The sequence below is a fragment of the Macaca fascicularis genome, chromosome 18 (genome assembly GCF_037993035.2).
Source record: "Macaca fascicularis isolate 582-1 chromosome 18, T2T-MFA8v1.1".
Lineage (NCBI taxonomy): Eukaryota > Metazoa > Chordata > Mammalia > Primates > Cercopithecidae > Macaca > Macaca fascicularis.
In genome coordinates this window covers 21,085,480-21,103,845 of record NC_088392.1, presented here as the reverse complement: position 1 = coordinate 21,103,845, position 18,366 = coordinate 21,085,480, and the positions used below count along the sequence as shown (strand labels likewise).

Sequence of the window (18,366 nt, the reverse complement as noted above, 5' to 3'; positions counted from 1 at the left end):
AGGAGAAAGTTCATGTCACCAGCATCTTTAGTATTGTATGCATGCAACAGTCTTTAATTTTTTTATTCACTTTTTCTTATTTTCATTTTTTGTTACATATTTTCATTTTTAAAACCAACATTGTTGTTAAAGAAAGAACACACATTTTCAAGTAAAGAGAGCATGTGGAAATAAACACGAATTTCGGCCAGGCGCGGTGGCTCAAGCCTGTAATCCCAGCACTTTGGGAGGTGGAAACAGGTGGATCACGAGGTCAGGAGATCGAGACCATCCTGGCTAACACGGTGAAACCCTGTCTCTACTAAAAAATACAAAAAACTAGCCGGGCGAGGTGGCGGGTGCCTGTAGTCTCAGCGACTCGAGAGGCTGAGCCAGGAGAATGGCGTAAACCCGGGAGGCGGAGCTTGCAGTGAGCCAAGATCCAGCCACTGCACTCCAGCCTGGGCAACAGAGCAAGACTCCGTCTCAAAAATAAAAAAATAAAAAATAAATAAACACGAATTTCACTACTATTGAACTTGGTTAAAAACATCTCAATATTACTGAGTCATAGCTATTTTATGACATGAGAGTAGGATGAGGTAATGAGTACATGTCAAGAAAAGGGACTCTCTCCCTTTCCCTTCCCTGCTATATCCTCCTCTTCAAAAAAAAAAAAAAAAAGAAAGAAAGAAAGAAAGAAAGAAAGAAAGAAAGAAAGAAAGAAAGAAAGAAAAAGAAAAAAGAAAAAAAGAAAGAAAGAAAGAAAAGGGATTGCTTTAGCCCAGGAATTTGAAACCAGCCCTGGTAATATAGCTAGTCTGTCCCTAAAAAAATTTAAAAATAGCCAGGCATGATGGTGCACACCTGTAGTGCCAGCTACCTGACAGGCTGAAGCAAGAGGATTGCAAGCACCAAGGTGTTAGAGTTTAAAGGGAGCTATACTTGCACCACCGCACTCCAGCCTGGGTGACAGAGCGAGACCCTGTCCAAAATAAGTAAATATAGTTTAAGAACAAAAAACAAACAAACAAACAAAATCAGTAGTACATGGGCCCTTTTTTCATGGTAAATTTTGATGAAGACTTTTGCTGTATTGAAAATTGCTCTTTGGGCTGGGCGTGATGGTTCACACCTGTGATTCTAGCACTTTGGGAGTGGATGGATCGCTTGAGCCCAGGAGTTCGAGGCCAGTCTGGGCAACATATTGACACCCTGTCTCTATGAAAAAAAAATACAAAAATTAGCCATGCATGGTAGCACTCGCCTGTAGTCCCAGCTACTCAGGAGGCCAAGGTGGGAGGATCACTTGAGCCTAGGAGGTTGAAGTTGCAGTGAACTGTGATTGTGCCACTGCACTCCAGCCTGGGCTACAGAGTGAGACCCTGTCTTAAAAAAAAAAAAAAGAAAGAAAAGAAAGAAAAGAAAAGAAATATATAAAAGAAAAGAAAGGAAAAGAAAAAGAATTTGCTCTTATTATAACCTGCAACCTGAAGACTGAGAGTTCTATTTTCAAAACATTTTTGACTGTGAAGATGAGGAGTCTGATACTTTGAATAAACAAAACTCAGGTCCTGGCAAATATGTATTCAACTAAGTGTTAAATTCCTTGAAGTTCAGACACGTCCTCTGCCTAAGATCACACGCTGAGTTAGAGTCGGGACTAGACTCCAAGACTCTTCACCGTAGGCGGCTTGTTTCCCTTTACTCCCTTTAGTATTTTATGAAATGAATTTTTTTTTCTTTTGAGACAGAATCTCCTTCTGTTGCCCATGCTGGAGTGCAGCTGTTATTCACAGGCTCCATTACTGCACACTGCAGCCCTGAACTCCTGGGCTCAAGCATCCTCCCACCTCAGCCTATGGAGTGGTTGGGACTGAAAGCAAACACCACTGCACCCGGCTGAAATGACTTTAAGCTTGGAATTCAAAGCCTCTTTAAAACTTAAGTGCTGACCGTGCACTGTGGCTCACAACTGCAATCCTAGCACTTTGGGAGGCAGAGGATTTCTTGAGCCCAGGAGTTGAAGACCAGCCTAGGTGACAGAGTGAGACTCTGTCTCAAACACACACACACACACACACACACACACACACACACACACACACAAAGTGTTTTTAGGTATAGCTTCTCACTATTTTCTTGTTTCTTTTCAAAGATTAATGAGTTATATACATTGTATATAAATTTCTGAAATGTATAAAGGATGTAAAGGTTTATTTTTCTTGAAATGTTGAGAACTCCTTTTTATTGCATACCACTTAAAATGGTAAACAGGAGACATATTTGCTGAATAACAATGTAGAACTGAACCTTGTGACTTAAAAACAAATCCCCAGCCGAAAATAGCATCTAGGGGAGATTTCCCTGCACTGGAAAGTGACATCAGAAACTACAGCCACAAACAATTTTCTCAGGATAATGGAACTGATAGGGGGCAGGGAAGGTTCTAGAAATCTCACAAAGGAGAATCTCAAAAAGAGATTTGGGCTCATAAATGTCTATTTACAAACCTTGGGTTTGTAAATTTGGGTATTTACAAACCTTGAGTTTAAAAAAATATTCTCAGTGAAAAATATATTGAATTTTGTAAAGGAAATCAGCCAATCATAAAGGATTTTGGCACAAAGCTAGTTTATCTCTCTCTCTCTCTCTCTCTCTCTCTCTCTCTCTTTCTTTCTTTTTTGAGACAAATTTTCTTCTTGTTGCCCAGGTTGGAGTGCAGTGGGACGATCTTGGCTCACTGCAATCTCCACCTCCCGAGTTCAAGCAATTGTCCTGCCTCAGCCTCCAGAGTAGCTGGAATTACAGGTGCAGGCCACCATGCCCGCACCTTGTTTTTGGTAGAGACGGGATTTCACCTTGTTGTCCAGACTGGTCTCAAATGCCTGACCTCAGGTGATCTGCCCACCTCAGCCTCCCAAAGTGCTAGAATTACAGGCGTGAGCCACTGCACCTGGCCTGAATTTTAGCTTTTAAAGCTGGATATTTGCATTTCTAAAATTCTTAATAATTTGCCTTATTTGAATAATTATGCTACTTCTTGCTATTTTGTTCAATGCCACTGTTAGTATTCAGAGTTCAAGCCGCTTGAACTGACAACTAATGTCCAGCTAGTAGATCTAGCCTAGTATTGAGTGACATAGGGCCTTCACAATCAAACCTTTGGCTTTTGGCCAGGCGCAGCAGCTCACACCTGTAATCCCAGCACTTTGGGAGGCTGAGGTGGCTTGAGCTGAGGAGTTCGAGACTAGCTTGGGCAACATGGCAAAACCCTGTCTCTACCAAAAATACAAAAAAAAAAAAAAAAAAAAAAAAAGCCAGACATGATGGCATGCACCTGTAGTTCCAGCTACTCAGGGGGCTGAGGTGGGAGGATCGCTTAAACTCAGGAGATGGAGGTTGCAGTGAACCTAGATCACTCCACTGCACTCCAGTCTGGTTGACAGAGTGAGATCTCATCTCAAAAAATCAAAAACAAAAACAAAAAACAAAAATATTTGGCTTTCACTCTTGATTCTTTTTAAAATAGACAAGCACAAATTCCCAAACTTCTTCTGTGCATCTGGGGAAGGAAATGATTATATCTGACGTTGATCTAAAAACAACTGGGTCATATCCTTTTATTTATACAAACACTAGAAAGGAGTATCTGTAGGCATTATGGAAACTTCAATCTGTTAGAATGAAAGTGCAGATTTTATTCCAAATTGTGTTCTCTATCTGCCACCAAGAATCCTAGTAAACAATGTAAAAGAGCCTGAAAATTTTCCAGATGAAGGCAGAGGAAGCCACCAAGATGCTTCCTACTTTAGAGGCTATTCAGAAAACTCTGCTATTGGGTGACATAAATTCTTTTGGGACAAAACTCTAAATGGATATTACTTCATTAGAAATTATTACAGTCTTTTTATTACAATATCTATTTGGAATGACACTTTTCCAGAACAGCTCCAATCAACGACTGAAGAAACAACAAGCAACTAAAACCAAAATATAACAACAATAAATTCATTTACTTTCATAAAATTGTCTTAGGGTTTACCAAGGGATTTTACACATATTTGGTCATTTGAGCGATCAAAGGAGAAATTACATCGTGCTGGTTTGTTTTCAAATGGCCTGCACTTCTTCTTACTTGGCGGAATTCATAAACTACTGATGTGACTCATCATCGAAGGCTGACATGTCTCATGCACCCAGAACGCACCTACCAGTGTCGCACACTTCACTCCTGATATTCAAGTTTAGAGGTAGATCACCTCTCTTTAAGAGGTGCCTGAGGCAAATCCATGAAAACAGACTTGAGAGCTGGTATAGACCCGTGCAAAGAACCTCAGCGTCAGGAAATAGCCTGAATTTCAAAATGAAAACCTCTCATATTTATCTTGTTGGGTTTTGGTTTTTCTCCCCCAGCTTTATTGAGATAAAATTGACTATATATATACATATATATTATAATATGTATATAATACATATATGTATATTTATTCATGGCCGGGCATGGTGGCTCATGCCTGTAATCCCATCACTTTGGAAGACTGAGGCTGGAAGATCGCTTGAGATCAGGTGTTCGAGACCAGCTTGGCCAACATGGTGAAACCCTGTCTCTACTAGAAATACAAAAATTAGGCTGGGCGCAAAAAATTAGCTGGGTGTGGTGATATGCGCCTGTAATCTCAGCTACTTGGGAGGCTAAGGCAGGAGAATCGCTTGAACCCAGGAGGTGAAAGTTGTAGTGAGCCGAGATCGCGCCATTGCACTCCAGCCTGGATGACAAGAACGAAACTCTATGTCTAAAAAAAAAAAAAAAATTAGCCTGGTGGAGTGGCGCATGCCTTTAATCCCAGCTACTCGGGAGGTTGAGGCACAAGAATCGCTTGAACCCAGGAGGTAAAGTTTGTGGTGAGCTTGCACTCCAGCCTGGGTGACAGGGAGAGACTCCGTCTCAATTTAAAAAAATAAAAATAAAAAAATAAAAAATATATATGGTTTATAACATAATGATTTTATATATGTATACATTGTGGAATGATTGCCACAATCATATTAATGAATCCATCCACCACCTCACCAAGTTACCATTTTCTGTGTATGTGAATGTGTGTGTGTGTGACAACACTCAATATCTACTCTCTTAGCAAATTTCAAGTAATCACAGTATCCTTAACTATAGTCACTATGATGTACAGGTCGTATTCATCTTATAACTGAAAGTTTGTACTCTTTGGCTGTCATGTCCCTGTTTCTCTCACCATCCCCCTTGGCCTCTGGCAACCATCATTCTACTCTCTGCTTCTGTGAGTTGATTTTTTTAGATTCCACATAGAAGTGAGTTCACACAGCATGTATCTTTCTGTGTGTCTTATTTCACTTAGCATAATGTCCTCCAGGTTGAACCTTGTTTATTTGAATCTCAACTCTGCCCTATTTAGCCAAGGGCAGTTTTCATATCTTGTAAAATTGAAACATTTCTTACTTTACAGGGTGGCAGTGAAAGTTAAATAAGACACTGTATGAGATTTGAGCCCCTGAAATTACAGTCGAATCCATTTACATTATCCTAGTTATCCAGGAGCCTATATGTATTAAAAGTAAAAACAGAAGACATATTTGGTGAATAACAATGTTGAACTGAAACTTGTGACTTAAAAACAAATCCTGAGCTGAAAATAGCATCCAGGAGAGATTACCCTGCACTGGAAAGTGACATCAGAAACCATAGCCACAAACAATTTTCTCAAGATACGGAACTGACAGAAATCTCACAAAGGAAAATCTCAAAAAAGGAGTGTCTTTTATGCTAGCCATCACTCTTTAGCCTCAACTAGTCAGAATTTTGTGCTCTAGTCCCAAAGTTATTTTCAGATAGTCTGTACCCCTACATTTATTCAAACAGTATTCCCAAGAGCCAAGATATGGAATCATTGATTCCAATAAGAGATGAATGGATAAAGAAAATGTGGTACATATACACCTGGGAATACTATTCAGCCACAAAAAAGAATGAAATCTTGTCATTTGCAGCAACATGGATGGAACTGGAGGACATTATGTTAAGGGAAATAAACCTGGAACAGAAAGTTAAACACAGCATGTTCTTACTCTTATGGCAAAGCTAAAAATAGTTAATCTCATAGAAGTAAAAAGTAAAACAGGCCAGGCGCAGTGGCTCACGCCTGTAATCCCAGCACTTTGGGAGGCCAAGGCAGGTGGATCACCTGAGTTCAGGAGTTCAAGACTAGCCTGGCCAACATGGTGCAACCTGGTCTCTACTAAAAATACAAAAAACTAGGTGAGCGTGGTGGTGGGCACCTGTAATCCCAGCTACTAGGGAGGCTGAGGCAGGAGAATCGCTTGAACCTGGGAGGTGGAGGCTGCAGTGAGCTGACATTGCGCCATTGCACTCCAGCCTGGGCAGCAAGAGTGAAACTCGTCTCAAAAAAAAAAAAAAAAAAAAAAAAAGTTTATAAAATTACAACTAGATAGAAGGAATGAATTCTGGTATTCTATACCACTGTAGCATTACCATAGCTAACAATAATATATAGCCAAAAGGAGGGTATTAAATGTTCCCAACAGAATAAATAATAGATGTTTGAGATAATGGACATTGTTAGTTAACTCTGGTCTGATCACAATATATTTATCAAAACATCACTATGGACCCTATAAATATGTGTAATTTTTATTTATCAATAAATACATTAATAGTTAACATATTATATATACAGGTTAAGACATTGCAGTAAAAAAAAAAAAAAGACTGTAATCAGATAAATTATAGGAAGAACATATTTAATTTTATTGACTTGTCCTAAGGTAAAGTTAATGGTTTTGGGAGGTGGGAGTTTTTCCTTCCTCTTTTACATAGATGGCTATCCAAGGAACTAAGAATAGACGACTTCCCCTTTTTTACTAGATCTTGTCCAATTAAGAAACATTCCATTACACAAGCATTCCTTGGCCTCCCAGATGTCATTTTCCTGTTTGTAGTTTTCAATGATGTTGCTTAGAACTATATTGATTTGTTTAAAATGATTTCTGGATTTCTGGGCTTCTGAGAAAGCAGAAATAGTTCCCTTTTATAACTATTTTCCTTTGCCCTGTGCATGCCTCCGTGTGTGTTTGTGTGTGTGTGTGTGTGTGTGTGAATCAGTAATATCAGTAAAACAATCTAGGACATTGTGACCAAATTATCATGCAAAGCCATAACTCTGTCCCTAAATCTAATTAGACATCTTTCATCACTGAGTGTCACGTAGTTCTTAGATTGGATGTTTATGAAAAGTATATTCAAGGCTGGGCATGGTGGCTCATGCCTGTAATCTCAGCACTTGGGAGGTGGAGGCAGGTGGATCACTCGAGGTCAGGAGTTTGAGACCAGCCTGGCCAATATGGTGAAACCTCATCTCTACTAAAAATACAAAAATTAGCTGGGCATGGTGGCATACGCCTGTAATCCCAGCCTCTTGGGTGAGGCAGGAGAATCGCTTGAACCCGGGAGGTGGAGGTTGCAGTGAGCCGACATCGCTCGACTGCACTCTAGCTTGGGCAACAGAGCCAGGCTGCATCTAAAAAATTTTTTAAAACAGCATAGAGCATATTGAGTTGAGATGAAAAACCCATTTACATATCTTAAGAACCAAAGAAATGCAAAATCAAGAGATCATTCAGGTGAGAATTGCACAGCCCCACAGGTAGAAGAAGAGCATGAAGTGAATGGTCACAATAGGCTACAGACCCACAAATTATGAAGTCCTTGTTACAGACTATAAATCAGGCTCAGGATGCTCTGTCGCCATGCCTGATGAGAGTCCAACGAGGACACCAATCCTGAAAATTACATGGAAAGATAAACTCCAGATTTAGATAGTTTGAAAAGATAGTTTCCTTTGTATTATATTTTTCTACCAGGAGAAGAATGTGTATTAGGTATACAAATGTTTAAGAGAATAAAATCTTTAGGATTAATATTCTGCATGGAGAGTGTACCATATCTGGTATTCTATGTATGTTTAAGAAAGTAGAACATGTAAGAAATTTGGACCTATATATTAGTCTATGTAGTTAGTGTTTACGAAAGTTGGGCCTAATTTTAAATTAGAGTTACTAAGGCAACTCCTCCTTACTCCACTTTGGCTTAGCAGACTCCAAAGCCCCTTTTTCCCACGTCCACGTCCACACACTCCTCAAATATAAAAGTGATCTACACAGTGAGTCAGATCAGAACAGTTCAAGATCTAGTCAAAGCGACACCATTGAAGCCTGCACTACATGACCACACAAAAGAGTGGCTGTCTGGAGCAGGGGGCTCCCAACTGTAATCCCAAGAGTGGGAGGCAAAGACGGGAGGATCGCTTGAGCTCAGAAGTTCAAGACCAGTCTGGGGAACAAAGACCCCATCTCCAAAAACAATTTTTTTTTAAGTAGCTGAGTATGGGGCCACAAGCCTGTAGTTCATCCTAGCTACTTGGGAGGCTGAGGCAGGAGGATGGTTTGAGCCTGAGAGGTCGAGGCTACAGTCAGTCAGATGATGCCACTGCACCCCAGCTTGGGCCACTGAGCTAGAGTCTGTCTTAACAAAACAAAACAAAACAAAACAAAACAAAACAAAATGGTGGTCACCTGAAAGGTATCTTACTTCCACTGATGCCCACAGTTAACATGGACCAGCTCTGGGCACCCCTCCCAACCCCCAAATGCCCAATTAATCAGCAGTGCTTGTTCACAGAGGTAACTAATATTAAGCATCCTGTTTGTTAATTTACTTACTTTACAATAGCACTTAGAACATTTAACATGTATCAAAATTTTCTATCTCTGTGGATTTTGTTAGGACTGAGAGCAAATCATGCTTTCTACTCACTTTCTTAAATAAAAATGATAAAAGCCGGCCACGGTGGCTCATGCCTATAATCGCAGCACTTTGGGAGGCTGAGGTGGGCGGATCACGAGGTCAGGAGAGAGAGACTATTCCTGGCTGACATGGTGAAACCCCGTCTCTACTAAAAATACAAAAAAATTAGTCGGGCCTGGTGGCAGGCGCCTGTAGTCCCAGCTGCTCGGGAGGCTGAGGCAGGAGAATGGCGTGAACCTGGGAGGCGGAGCTTGCAGTGAGCTGAGATCGGGCCACTGCACTCCAGCCTGGGTGACAGAGCAAGACTCTTGTCTCAAAAAAAAAAAAAAGATAAGAATAATACAAAACCTAACTCTTCCTTTAACAAATAAGCTCAAACAATACAATAAGAAAAGGATGAGAAAATAAAAGTTTTACACTATCCTAACAGGTATCAGAGGTTTTGTTTTGTTTTGTTTTTTGTTTTGCTACTCGGCCTCCTGAGTAGCTGAGATTTCAAGTGCACTCCACCACAGTGGGTTAATTTTTGTATTTTTATGTAGACATCGGGTTACACCATGTTGCCTAGGCTGGTCTGGAACATCTGGGCTCAAGCAAGCTGCCTGCCTTTGCCTCCGAAAGTGCTGGGATTACAGGTGTGAGCCACCATGCCTGCCAGAGTTTTTTTTTTTTTTTAAGAGTTTTTTTTTTTTTTTAAACTGCTCATGCATTTTCTTGTTTCCAATTGCTCTGTAAATGCTCTGACCACAGTATGTTATGAACACAACAACGCCACCTCAATTCTCTTAGATTGCATGGCACTAGTTTTTTTTTTTTTTTTTTTTTGAGACGGAGTCTCGCTGTGTCACCCAGGCTGGAGTGCAGTGGCGCGATCTCGGCTCACTGCAAGCTCCGCCTCCCGGGTTTACGCCATTCTCCTGCCTCAGCCTCCAAGTAGCTGGGACTACAGGCGCCCGCCACCACGCCCGGCTAGTTTTTTTGTATTTTTAGTAGAGACGGGGTTTCACCATGTTAGCCAGGATGGTCTCGATCTCCTGACTTCGTGATCCACCCGCCTCGGCCTCCCAAAGTACTGGGATTACAGGCTTGAGCCACCGCGCCCGGCCGCATGGCACTAGTTTAAAAGTTAATGGTGAGGTACTGGGCCCGGTGGCCCTTGCCTATAATCCCAGCACTTTGGGAGGCTGAGGTGGGAGGACAACTTGGGACCAGGAGTTTGAGACCAGCCTGGACAACATAGTGAGATCCCATTTCTACAAATAAATTTTTAAAGATTAGTTGGGCCTTGTGGCGCACGCTTGTAGTCCCAGCTACTTGGGAGGCTGAGGCAGGAGGACCCCGTGAGCCCAGGAGTTCAAGGTTGCAATGAGCTGTTATCCACCACTACACACCAGCCTGGCTGACAGTGAGATCCTGTCTCAACAAAATTAAAATTTGAATAAAAAATAAAATAACAATTAACAGTGGGCCGGGCGCGGTGGCTCAAGCCTGTAATCCCAGCACTTTGGGAGGCCGAGATGGGTGGAACACGAGGTCAGGAGATCGAGACCATCCTGGCTAACACGTTGAAACCCCGTCTCTACTAAAAAAAAATACAAAAAACTAGCCGGGTGACGTGGCGGGCGCCTGTAGTCCCAGCTACTTGGGAGGCTGAGGCAGGAGAATGGCGTAAACCCGGGAGGTGGAGCTTGCAGTGAGCTGAGATCCGGCCACTGCACTCCAGCCTGGGCGACAGAGCCAGACTCCGTCTCAAAAAAAAAAAAAAAAAAAAAAAAAAAATTAACAGTGAAGGAGGCTACAGAGGCTTCTTGAACTTTAAGGTGAATTTGAATCGCATTGAAATCTCGTTAAAATGCAGATTCTGACTCAGCCGGCCTGGATCAGGGCCTGAGATACTGCATTTTAATTCAGCTCCTAGAAGATGCAGACTTCCTTACACCCCTTCTCATACTGAGTGGCAAGGATGGTAGCAGTGAGTTAGACCAAGCCAGAACTAGAGTTTAATTTTGCTCTGGAGGCAGAAATGCATAAGGCAAGATCTCACAAGAAAAGTAAAGGCATTCTGTATGTGGGATTTTCCTTTCCTAAAAACCATTCCGGGGTGGGTGGGTGTGCGAGTTTTTCCCAAGTCACGCAATACTGATGAGTCTCCTACATTTGAACTCTTGGATCTCTGTCATTCAGTGTATTAATGGTGAGTCCATCGCAGATTGCCTGGATCCCTTGAAATGTGGGTAAAAGAAAGGGGCTCTGGCCAGGCATGGTGGCTCATGCTTGTAATCCCAGCACTTTGAAAGGCCAAGGAAGGCAGATTACCTGAGCTCAGGGGTTCGAGACCAGCCTGGCCAACATAGTGAAACCCCCTTCTCTACAAATAATACAAAAATTAGCCAGGTGTGCTCCTGTAATCCCAGCTGCTCGGGAGGCTGAGGCAGGAGAATTGCTTGAACCTGGGAGGCGGAGGACGCAGTGAGCTGAGATGACACCATTGCATTGCAGCCTGGGTGAGAGTGAGACTCCATCTAAAAAAAAAAAAAAAGTTATCTTCCCAAGGTGGGATCCAGTGAAGTTTGGTCTAGTAATTGTTTATTTAAATAAACTCTTCTGGTAATAAACCTTCAGGGCAGGGAATTTTGAGGCTAAAATGAAAGAAAGCCCTGGCTGAAGAAACAATGACCAAAGCCACTCAATTGTCACTTCAGTGCTGGTGAGTGTGGATGCAGGTGCCCAGTAAGGCCTGACAGCAATATATTCCTCAGGGTGAGTTATGACCCAGGCATCAAAGGAGGCAACCTCAACGCCCGGCTGCCAGGAGGAACATGATAGTCAAAGGAAAAAACAAGGGTGGGGCCCCTGTGAAGAGGCAAAACATATTCTCACTTTCATCAGAAGCTAGGATCAGCTGGGTGGATTACCCAGCCTTTGGCTAGAGTTCTGGAGGATTCAGATTAGAGATGTTGGATCAAAACAACGAAAGAAAAGACTGAACAGAGCCATTCTGTAAACATGGGCCGAATTCTACTATTTGCTGCTCTACCCAATGTTGTGATTACTACTGAGTGCTTCCTCTCTTTGTTTGTTCTTCTGAGCCAACCTTTGTCCTCTCTGCCTAGACACTCATTTTCCTGGTAGGACACTTTGAGTTCCGGAAAGACGACGATGAATAACTAAGGCTCAGGGAGAGATAAATACTGCTCTGTCTGCAAAACCACAATGCCTGGCAACCAGCTAGAGTCCCACACTTGGAAACAGAAAGAAATCCTGGGGTTTCTAGAAACCAAACCCACTGGAACCACACAACTTCAGACAAAGCCATTGCCTTCCTTGGGCACAGCTTAATACTCTCTAACGATGATCACAGCAGAAGCCCTATGGACATGTGTACTGTAGCAGTTGGGGAGGGTGTGAGGTGGGAAAAAAAAAGTTTTTTTTTCTTTTAAGTTTCCATGCTTTTGAAGCCTGAGTTGAAATAAGGAGAGAGGAAGCAGCTGAGAAAAGCAGGAACTAATAGGGCAGCTGACTCACAGGCGCAGAATCTCAGGTTCATTTGCTCTCAGCAGAAAATTCTCTCTTTCCAATCAGTTCCACTGTTTTCACTTACCGAGCTGATAGCCTAAAAATAGAGATGAATGTGGAACATTATCTTTTAAAAATGCACCTCCCTCTGGGAATGGTAATAAGCCATCAGCCATTCACACATTGTTGTGAATTAGTTTAATTTAGTGAGTGGCAATTAGAATGGAGGAAATTTAGAAAGTAAGTAATCAGCCTTTATTTTACACATGAGGAAATTATGGTCCAGAGATGGGGGCTTCTTGCTTGAGATCACACAGAACGTAAACAGCAAACAGAGGTAAGCTGCAACTACTACTCTCCCAGGTCTCCTGTGAGATCTGCCGACTCACATTCTCTTGGCATTCATTATGACATTTGTTTATTTATGTGTTTGAGACCGAGTCTCAGTCTGTCACCCAGGCAGGAGTACAGTGGGACGATCTCGGCTCACTGCACCCTCCTCCGCCTCCCAAGTTCAAGTGATTCTCGTGCCTCAGCCTCCCGAGTAGCTGGGATTACAGGCATGAGCCACCACGCCTGGCCATGACTGACATTTAAAATAGTCATCTGTTGAGCATCCCTAGCATGCCAAGTGCAGGAGGAAGAGTTGGAGACACAATAGATGTGGCTGTCACCTCATGGAGCTGATAGTCCAGCTGGGAGACTAGTAAGTGAATACAGGATCAAGGACCACTGCCCAGTAAATGAAGCAACTATGACTTCTGCTACGTTATGAAGAAAGAAAACAAGACATAGAGATCAAGAAGGAGAACGATTTCAGATGAGGTGGCAGAAGAGGCCTCAGGGAATTTCAGCTGGGATCTGGAGGATGAGAAGGTGCCAACCTCGACAGGAGAGTGTGAATAAGTGTAAAAGTTTCAGGAAAGAAAGCTGCATGTGGTCCAGTAACTGACAAAAGGTCAAGGTGCTTTACATTGGACTTTCAAGATCTGGGTTCAAACCCTGGCTCCATAACCTACCAGCTCTGTGGCCTATGCACCTCCTGAGCTCAGGGATTTCGAGGTCATAAGAGATAGTGGTTAGAGATATCGTCTTCATCGAACGGCCTTTGAGATTAGAATTCATTCATTTACATTTCACTTGACTTCTGTTTTGGATAGTTATTGCTAAGTTTCCTATGCTATACAGTGACATTTTTCAGTTCTGAGGAACATAAAAATGTCTTTTACTATCACACTGACTTTCCAAAGTCTAATACTTGGACATTGCTAACTCTGTGACTTTATTTTAAGATCTTGACACGGTTCTAATTATACATTATATCTTTATTTCATTGTACTGTTGCTTGATAGTACTGAAAAAGATACTAATACACCTGACTCTGATTTTAATATCACCCTTCGCTCTGTATTTTAATTTCTGCTGCCACTAACAGATGGTAGCCTCTGTGAATTTCTGAAACTGCCCTTTAGAGATGGAATGAAATGGATACCATTTGGAGATCACTGGAAAAGCTCAAAGCAAAATTTATTTTATTGTTCTGTTGTTTTCTTGTGAGTCCCATTAGATGGTTCCTGTGCTATCCAATCGTTCTTATTTATCTATTTATTTATTTAAACCTTCAGTTGATGTGTAACATACAGAAAACAGAGTAATAAACTTTCACAAATTGAAGACACATATGCAAACAGCAGCACCCCAGTTAAGAGATAGAATGTTATCAACACTCCAGAAGCCCTTCTTTGACCCCTTAAGTTACAAAATCTTGTAAGGGGGACCACTATTATGACTTCTAATGTCTTATAGTAGTTTTGCCTGCCTTTGTACCTTTTATAAATGAACCCACAAAGTATGCACTCTTTTGTGTCCGACTTCTTTCACTCCACATGTTTGTCATATTCATTCACATTGTTGCCCGTAGTTATAGATCACTTACTGTAGTCGCTACATGGTCTCTCACTGTGGGAAAAGACGACAATTTTTGCATTTTATAGTGGTTGGGTGTTCAGATAGGGTTCCAGCTTGGGGCCACTACAATTAGGGCTGCTGTGAATATTCTTGGACATGCCTTTTGGTGAACATGTACGTACATTTCTATTTATAACTGGGAAGGAAATAACTCGGACCACATCAATTTGAATTTTATTTGCATATTCTTTGAGCAATTAACATAAACACATGCTTTAAAATATTCAAAAGTTACAGAAGAGTGTACAGTAGAAAATAGTTGTCCCTCCTACTCCCGCCCACTAACCACTCCATTCTCCTTCTGAGAAGCTTACTGTTATCCATTTCTTATGAAAAAAAAAAAATATATATATATATATATATATGGCCCTGGGCACAGTGGCTCACACCTGTGGCACTTTGAGAGGCTGCGGCGGGCAGATCACTTGAGCTCAGGAGCTCAAGACCAGCCTGGCCAACATTATGAGAGCCAGTCTCTACTAAAAATGCAAAAATCAGCCAGGCGTGGTGGCACATGACTGTAGTCCCAGCTACTTGGGAGGCAGAGGCACGAGAATCACTTGAATCCAGTCAGCGGAGGTTGCAGTGAGCCGTGATCACACCACTCAACTCTAGCCTAGGCAACAGAGAAAGACTCTGTCTCAAAAAATGATAATAATAAATAAATAAGTAAATAAAAATAGCTTTCTTTTTGGAACTATCACATTTTATCAGTTGCAATCACAGCTTTATAAACACATCCTAATTGACTGAACTGCGGTCCTAATAATACTAATAAACCGCGAGTGAACATTATAGTTTACATACTTTTATCTACTCTCACTATTTAATCTTCCCCCAAACTGAGGAGGTAGGCACAGAGTTAAGACAACCATTTAACAGATGAGATAACGAAGCCCCAGAGAAGTCAATCCTTTGCCAAAGAACATGTTGGGTTTCCAATGGCAGAAGTAGGAGTAAATCCAGATTTCTGGCTAAAACTAAGTAACTACTTCTAGTTACCTCCTGCATTAAGGAATCAGAGTTAATATCTGACAGCAACAATGTCAAAACTGACAGTGCCTGGTACCTAGGGCTCCTGTGTCTCTTGGGAGCCAAAGCTGCCCTGGGATCTGTGCTGGACCCAAGCCTCCTTTAGCCGAAAGCTCCCGAGCTCCACAGGGCAGAGTTATCGGGACGTTGAAAGGAGAGGGGGGAAACTCTCATGCCTCCCGACAAAGGTTGGAGATCCCGTGCTCCTTTCCTGCCAGAAAGTCACTCAATCAGATAAATGTGGGTATTCTATTTTTGCATATTCCCCAAGAGACAGCTTTTAAAAAGTTACCTACTGATGATGACCGAGCTAACTCATCTCCACTTCCTGGCCTGTTTGTGCATTTGAGGTCTCATGTTCAGAAAGTGATTCATTTCCTCTTTTTCTTTTAGTTTCCTTTCTCTATTTGTCACCTCTTTTTTTTTTTTTTTTTTTTTCTCTGAAATCAAAATGGTTCTGTTTATAATCACAGATTTCTGGTTGCAATTTGGCCTGTCATGTTTCCACCCAAGCACTGTGGCTTGCAAGCTTTCCCAGGAACAGCTTGTGTGTTTGAAATGAAGAATACACTATTTTAAAGTTTATTCCAGGGACTTTTAGGGTGGAACTGCCCCTCTTACTTGCCCTATTCCCTTCATTTTAGAAGTGGTCTTTTGACTTTTTTCATAGTATTATTTTACTTGTTATATGTAAGAGGTTTATTTGGAAACAGAATGCTTGTTTGCTGGTGCTGCAAAGAAATAGTACTCAAACATAAATTTAATTTTCTTTTTTTTCCCCATGATCTGTGGTTTTCTTTTTAATTATCTTTAGTCTTGTGATCACACATAATTTTAAAATTTGTATATATCTCTGCTACTTTAATCCTTTTAAGTTGGCAAAAGCACCATTCCCAATCACAAATACACAGTTCCACAGTTTTATGTTTCTGAATGGCTGTTTAAAGACAATCCTAAATTATAACTTAGTTTGACTTACATTGTAAAGAATTCAAGAGTGAGGTTTAACTTGCTTCTATTTTAAAAGCATGTGACCTTATAGATTTATAAGATGTGAGAAGTGTTGAATAATCTTTAATATTACACATAAACAATACTAAAATGCCTTTCGATAAGTAAAAGGAACCATTTTAAATATACGGAATTATAATTAGATTGGCATCGTTAAGGCCAAAACTCTAGACATTGCTACCTTATTTATCTTCAACCCTTGCCTTTAAGAGGCAAATGACAGGTGAATCTTGCTTGGTTCTGAGACAGTGAAGGAATTTCCCCAGTATTTAAATATATTCATATAACCAGCTATATAAATCTAAATATAAAACCAATCTCCAGTAAGTTTTAAGATGGCACGCACCATCTTTGTGAAAAGCTGAACATTACTAACGAAGTCTAATCATATCTTTGGAAGGGGTCAACAGTGATAGCATTTACTGAATTGGAATTACTATTAAAATTCAAAAACTGAACATATTCATTTAACCACAAGCCAGTCTTAGTTTTAAATCAGGACTGCCCAACAAAATATGCTGTCAGTCATTCACGATCTGAATTCTGGTGTATGAGATCTATTAAAGTATGGTACACATAAAAAAACATGAGACATTTGTTTTGTAATAAATAAGGCAGTGGCCAATTATTACTCATTAGTAGCTTTTTTGAGATAAGCTATCAAGTCTGCCCTTTCTTCCTTCTTCTTAATGCCGACAAAGATCATTTTTGTTCCAGGGAGGCACTTCTTGGGATTCTCCAAATACTCCATCAGTGTATCCTCTCCCCAGGTGATGCCTTTGTTCTTATTGGCGGCTGTGTAAGAGTATCCAGGGGCCTGAACTGTCTTCCGCCCGAAGAGACCATGGAGATTTGGCCCAGTCTTGTGTTTGCCTCCCTTTTCAACGGTGTGGCACTGGGAACACTTCATAGTAAAAATCTTCTTGCCTTTCTCAACATTACCCATATTTAATTCTCTTTTTAGTCACTGGTGCAACGAAGATTCCCGCTCCGAAGCAGGACGTCCCCACACTCTAACTTTCTTGGTAAGGCCATTTTTACTTTCTGCAGAGAGGGTGCTCGTGGCAGATGGAACAATGGCGAGAGCACATCCAAACAAAGGAAGGAAGCAATTTTTATTCCTTACGCAGTTTGTCCCTGCTACTTTGTCCTGTCTCCATTGGCCAGAGCCAGACAGCACAAACTAAACTAAAACCTGATTGGCTAACAGTTTAAAACTTTTTAAAATAGGTAAAAGTAATGGAAAGACAAAGGAAAAGAGGAAGTTGCATATGCCAAATAGGGAAGGGGCATAGGCTGTGAGCTGGAAGGTGCCTGTGAGCATGTCTGTCACAAATATATTGGTTAAGGTACAAGGACATAGAATGTACTACGTGCCTGTGAGCATGTTTAACAGCTACATAGGATAGGGCCTAACAAAGAGTTATTAGCATAAAGTGAGGAGGCTTGAAGGAAATTAGTCTTTAAAAGAAATTATTATTTTTAACATTTATGATTTATTTTTTAACAAGAAGGGAAACTTTGAAGAGGGAACTTTTTACTTTCACATTACTGATCCAAACTTTTATATTCCTAGGAAGTCAAATGTGTCCTTGGGATTTAGTCTTCACAGCAGGCTTTCAAAATCCAGTCCAGTCCTAAAATGATGAAAATATTCACCTATGATTTATTTAAGAACTTTTCAACGTGTTTGATATTTATATTTAAACATGTGAAATTCTGGAATTTGTTTTGATGCAGATAATGAGGTAGGAAACCGACATTAATGATTTTTTCTGAATGTATAATCAATCCTCTTAAAACTACTTATGGAGGCTGGGCGCAGTGGCTCACGCCTGTAATCTCAGCACTTTGGGAGGCTGAGACGGAAAGATCATCTGAGGTCAGGAGTTTGAGACCAGCCTGGCCAACATGGTGAAACCCCGTATCTACTATAAATACAAAAATTAGCCGGGCATGGTGGTGGGTGCCTGTAATCCCAGCTACTTGGAAGGCTGAGG

At 41.2% G+C, this 18,366-nt stretch overlaps 1 pseudogene; it reads right to left on the bottom strand.

Moving 5' to 3' along the window:
- Positions 1-16,905: 16,905 nt before the first annotated feature.
- On the bottom strand, positions 16,906-17,369 carry LOC102120841 (cytochrome c pseudogene; annotated as a pseudogene).
- Between the last annotated feature and the right edge of the window lie 997 nt (positions 17,370-18,366).